We start from the raw sequence: 6,156 nt of genomic DNA, 5'->3' as shown, positions 1-6,156 counted from the left end.
CAAGTCATTCCGAATAGTGATAGGCTATAAATCTAACCATTCAAGTGCTCTATCCCATAGAGTATGTGGAAATAATCTCAATTCGATCATATCATTTGAAACCCCTTGATATTTAAAGTGTTTACACATCTCCATAAATTGAGATACGCGTGTATGTGGATTTTCATCCGCTCTGCCATAAAATTGATATCCATTCTGAAATAGTTGGATAGCATTGGTCTTCAACTTAAAATTTGGCTGTCCAAAAAGAGGGTAAACGATGTTAGATTGGCTTTTAATAATTTTTGGAGCCATGAAGTCCCCAACCGGCATATTTTCTTCATAGACCATTGCACCTTCATTCACTTGAATAATCGGATTGTTTTATGCATTGGCCATCTCTTGTTGTTGTGTTTCTCTTGCTTATCTTTGCCTATGATGAAAAGTATGTTCAATTTTTTGGATTAGCTGGTATCAATTCACAGTCTCCCAAATTTTGCATAAAATGTCATAAAAATAAAATAGAAGCATTAAAATAATTTAACAAAGAAAAAATAAAATAAAATAAACACAAAAATTTCAAATTAATACTAAGCTAAATGAACTTAAACTCAAACACAACCCTCAACAATGACACTAAAAATTTGTTCAGATAATAATATTTCGATTTAAAACTTTGTGATTTGTATGGTATGTTAACAAGTAGTTAAATGGATTTTTCTTGAGTCCAATTATCATTGCCATAGACATTGATTTAGTTCATAGTCAAATTAACTTAGCCTTAATCGAAACAATTGAAAGTCGTAATTTTTCTCTAACTACATTAAACAATCTACTTATAAATGCAAGATCTAAATTGATTAAACTAAATGCAAGACTCAAATTAAATGCAAATTTTAAAAAAATATAATGATGAAAAGGGTACTAGGATCTCAAGTCCCCTTATATCAATTCCCTTTACCTTGAAACTTATAAATTTGATGACACAATTCAATTATGAAGATCAATATTCCTAATTTGATTAACAATCTCTCTCGAGCAGAATTAAAATTTTTTTTACATGTGACTTGCTTATATTTTTATGACGGATGTGAACATATAAAAATGCATTAATAGATTTGTGAATACTTAAAGATCATGGAAAGTATAACGGCATATTTATATCCTCTATCAGATTTTACGACAGTTGACACAATGTCTAACTTATTACCCATCTCTCAAGGGTAAAACAAGCTACAATATTCATAAAATTAGTGATCAAATAATTGTAGAAAAAATTAAATCCATGCCAATCATTTAAGAATTGAAAGCATGTTTTAAATGTCAAAAGAAATAAAATTTAGATCTAAAAGGTTCATGATATAAGTTTCATCGTTAATCTTAACACATAATAATTTAGCATAGCATAATATTGAAATTAGACAAAGAAAGGATAAAAGGCATCATAAAAAATCAATGGACGTGATTAATTTCTTAATTTCATATTGCTTTTCCGTTGGCTTTGCTTCTCTTTTTTCTTTTCTCCAGCCACCCAAATGTTTCTATTTGTCTATTGCGTAAACAGCTACCCAATTCAATGTTTCATTAATTATTTAATTTGATTACAATTAAAAGTCCACTTTAGGCCCAATAAAATTAGGGCAACTTACAAAAATGCCCTTAAAATTAGAGGTATTTTGAAAAATCATATGAAAAGTTTTTAGGAAGTAAAAAATACTGTGTGAAATGAAAAAAGTGACACAATGTCACTTTTTATAAAAATTGTCACTTTTGTTTTTGTTTTTTTAAACTCAAAAAAAGTGACACGAACACTAAAAAAGTGAGAAACACCAAAATAGCGCCATCCATTTAGGCAGCACCACCAATCACATTCTTAACATAATTAGAGCGTAGTAGCAGTTCTTAACATAATCAGCATGTGGATTGTTAATGTCCTAATTATGTTAGGAAAATATAACATATTATGTCACTTTTTTATTTTATTCAAAAAGTGACAAATATTTAAAAAAGTGACAAAAAAACTCAAAAATGTGACACAATGTCACTTTTAAAAGTTTAGTGTCGCTTTTTTATTAAAAAATGACATACAATCTCCCCTTTTATTAAAAAAAAAGTGACAAAATTTCAAAAAAGTGACAAATTTAAAAAAGTGACGAACACTAAAAAAGTGGCGAATTTAAAAAAGAGATAGAAATCAAGAAGGTGACAAACATTAAAAAGGTGACGAAAATTCAAAAAAGTGACGAAAATTTAAAAAAAAAAGTGAAGAATTCAAAAAAGTGACACAATTTTAAAAAAAGTTACACAGATTAAAAAATGACAAACACTCAAAAAGTAAAAAAAAAATTCAAAAAAAGTGACAAACTCAAAAAAAGTGACAAATATTTAAAAAAAAGTGACTCAAATTCAAAAAAATGACAAACCGTAATCCACAATTTTCAATATAGACAAATTATCTAATAAGTTCACAGCTAATGAACAAATTAAAAATTTTTGAACTAACAACTTGGACAATATGATCATAATCCAAAATTTAAATGCAACCAAGTTTACAATAAGCTCACAAGTCACAACTAATGAAAATTGATGACTAACCTAAGATGTAAATGTCAAAAGATCATATAAACGCTCATCATTGTTACTCGAATAATATTTTTTGCGGTCTTCAAATCATAACATATCCTACAATTTGAATACTGACCGAATAGTTTCCCAAACTCGGACAACATTTTGAGTACCCAGAAATCACTCTGATATGAGAAATGTTGTTCTTCTTGGGCATCGCATCAAAAAAGTTGCATGCTAATTCTATCTTTCCACAATCTAGATACCCACAGATCATAGCATTCCAGGAAGCAAAACTACTCCCTGGCATCTATCAAAAGAATGCATATCCTTGCTCCATAATCTTGCCCATTGCATAACTAGAAACCATTGCATTCGAAGATATCACATCCTTATCTGGCATTTCATCGAACATACTTTGAGCCATTGCTAAAGTTATTATCTGAACAGAAATTTAGCTTTTACCTTTTAGCAAACTGATAAAAAGAGTATATATATTGCTAAACAAGTTGAATAGATGAGAATTTAGAATGTGTTTCTAGACAAAGAAAGGCAGAGATGTAGAGAGAGATGAGGTGCTCCAAAGGGGATGGTGTATTGATGAAACCATTGCATTCCAAGATATCACATCCTTCTCTGGCATTTCATCAAACACATTCTGAGCCATTGCTAAATCTCATAGATTTAATTCCAAGAAACAACGTTCTTCCCTTCAATTCCATTGAACATCCGATGTGCAATGTCCATGTGACCCATTTTCAAATAGAAGTCCACCAGAGCAGTCTAAACAAACAACATTACAAAAACCATATTTGTATACAAAAACATAATCAAGTGCTAAGTGCTTCAGGTGCTCGTGCAACATACTTTCCAATTTCCACCCAGGACCACGTCGCAGCAGCCATTGCAAACGATAGTGCGGCGGTGTTCGCCTAGAAGGGTGAAACACTTCACAAGTACAGGTGGTGTAGTGAGCGGTCTCTCGATTGGAGATCTGATGGTGGAACCAATTTGAGTTGTGAATGACGGTGGCGATGCTACTCTCCTCATTCATGCAGGCTTCAGGAGTTTGGAGGTTTGGGAGAGGTTATAACGTATTAATTACGTTGTTGAATGATTTTATTAATTAAATAGGGTACTAATCAAATTAGTAATTTTTTTAGGGCATTGGGCCAAATTTGCCCATAAAATTTTCACTTTTCATTAATTTGAGGCCCAATTAGTTGCAATTTATCTTTCAAGGCCTCAATTCTTCCATGTAATTCAAGTTAGCCCTTTTTCTTCATTTTCTCCTCGATTTTGATCCTCCAGCTTTTATTCAAGTGAGATTTAGTCCACAAACTTCTACTTAACGGCCAATTAATCCTTCTTTTCTTTCCAATTGCTTCAAACGAGTTCATTACTAAAACAAAAGAAAAGCAATCCAAGTTAAGTAAAATTCATCAATTTGATGACATAAAAGTTTAGTAATATGGCTTGAAAAAGTGCACAAAACACACTTATCATTAGTACAATAAACGAAATTGATCCCCACATTCATAAAAAACTAGGGTTCAATCTTTAAGCCAGGTTGTTTGATTCGTTGTTTTACCTTCAGTTTCTGCTCTAACCACCAGTCAAGGGAGTTAATTTTGCCCTCATTGCTAAGACTATACTAAATTCTAGAGCATCGGAGCAACTTGACGAAAAACTTGTGTTCTATTTACATAACAGCCTAGTGGTTCTTCAGCTTGGCGATGGTCTAATCCTCCTTAAAGATTTTGTTGAACAAATCATGGATGTGCTCTCAACCAGTTATTGTTAAACACGTTTCCCTATGATAGCCTTCAGTAGTGACATGTTCTGCCGTAATTGCGAATATCTTCTGCTCCCAACGTTCCACTTTGCAGACTTGCGAGTCTTTGTCTTCCTCTCACACTGTTGAATAGGAGATGCAACCGGCACCGGGTCCAAAAAATGAGCCGTGTAGTTCTACAAACAGTGAAATGTGAACTAAAATAAATGTAACTAGATGTTGATTTAGTTTTAGCTAAACAAGTCGGCACTTATCCCCAAAAATATTGAATCTTTCAGATTTGGCATATAAACAAGATCTCAAGGGAGAAACAACCAAGCAGTCTGCTTACCATGGTTTGTAAATAGTAGCCCCACTTCGGGCCTTCATTGTCCATAATAGTAGCCTGAGTGTTTGTTGGAGTAGACGAAAAAAGGTCCCATCGGTTGAAGAGAAGAATGAGAAAAAATATATCCTTGATGTAAGTAGCAAACAAAGCTGGAGGCTGTGTTTTTGGCCTAGATATTTGGTTGAAAAACACCAAAAAAATGTAAATTAACGAGAATTAATGGGGCCAAACGAGGTAAATATTTTGCTTACATCTAGAAACTGAGGAAGTTGAAGAATCCTAACTCAATCAGTGTTTAGTCATCCATTCTTTCTTCTTCCTCTCTTTTTCTTTCCTTCCTTTTTTCTTCCTTTCTTCTCTTTCCTTTCTTTTCTTCCCGTTCCTTGATTCTTCTTTTTTCCCTCCGTCTTCTCTACTCCTCAAGTTAAATGGGAAAATAATTATGTATTCATTAGTGAGGCCCTCCACTTTTCCATAGTTTGCAATTTAACCTGTATGTTTCATTTAAAACTTACCAATTTGTTTCTATAATTACCAATTAGTTCCAACAAATACCACTAGCTTATAATAGTCCCCATAAGAATTTCTTTTTCAAATCAAGTCTTTATTTGACTTTGACTTTGACGAAATGAACTGATGACTTTGAATGAATAATTTTGACTTTGACTATGAATAAAGTGGGTGTAACAATAAGCCCCACCCAGTCATGATCTATTCATATGTGCTAGAGGCAAATTCTGTCCTCAAGAGATCCATGGGTACATATATCTTTTATTTCGTTTGAATTTTTGTAGTCTCCCTCATCATGCTGTGTGTAATTTCTGTTTTTACAACAATTTTTTGATTATGCAGGAGGTCGAGGGTGGTGGGTGGCTAGTAGATGAATAAAAGATTATACAACAACTAAGTCTCACCCAAAAAACTTAGAGAAGTAATTATGTAAAGGATAATTTCATAGAAACAACGTCCATCAATACAATTAAACCTGAATCTTGGATTTATTATAAGAGATTCATTTATTATTTTGCCTGTTTATAGCATAAACATATGACAATTTATTTAAGATTTATCGCATGTCCAATTACTTTCCAGTACAAATTAGGCTTCCATTAGATCTATAAAGTTTGCAGCCCTTCTTTACTTTGCAACAGTTTGTGCAGCCTGGATGAAGCTTCTTAGAACCAGATTTTGGGCAAGTCATGTAGCCAACTTTGAGGCAAACTAGTGGGCAAATTTTCCTTTGGGCTTCAGCATATTGCACTTTGCTTCCCAAGAAAAACAATGCTGTCATAGAAAGAAAAACATAATATTGAAATCAAACCTATTGTTTAGCTCAGTCTTGTCTAGTATTGCGTATAAAGCTTGATCAAAGAAAATATCGAGAAAATTCAATATGCAGTTAAGATAAAATCATGTATATGTCATGCTACAACTTAATGGCATAACTTATAGTATTGCAACATTGCTTTAGAATCCACAAACATATGAA

Source organism: Olea europaea, unplaced genomic scaffold (genome assembly GCF_002742605.1).
Source record: "Olea europaea var. sylvestris unplaced genomic scaffold, O_europaea_v1 scaffold644, whole genome shotgun sequence".
NCBI lineage: Eukaryota > Viridiplantae > Streptophyta > Magnoliopsida > Lamiales > Oleaceae > Olea > Olea europaea.
Note: the sequence above shows the minus strand (reverse complement) of the source record.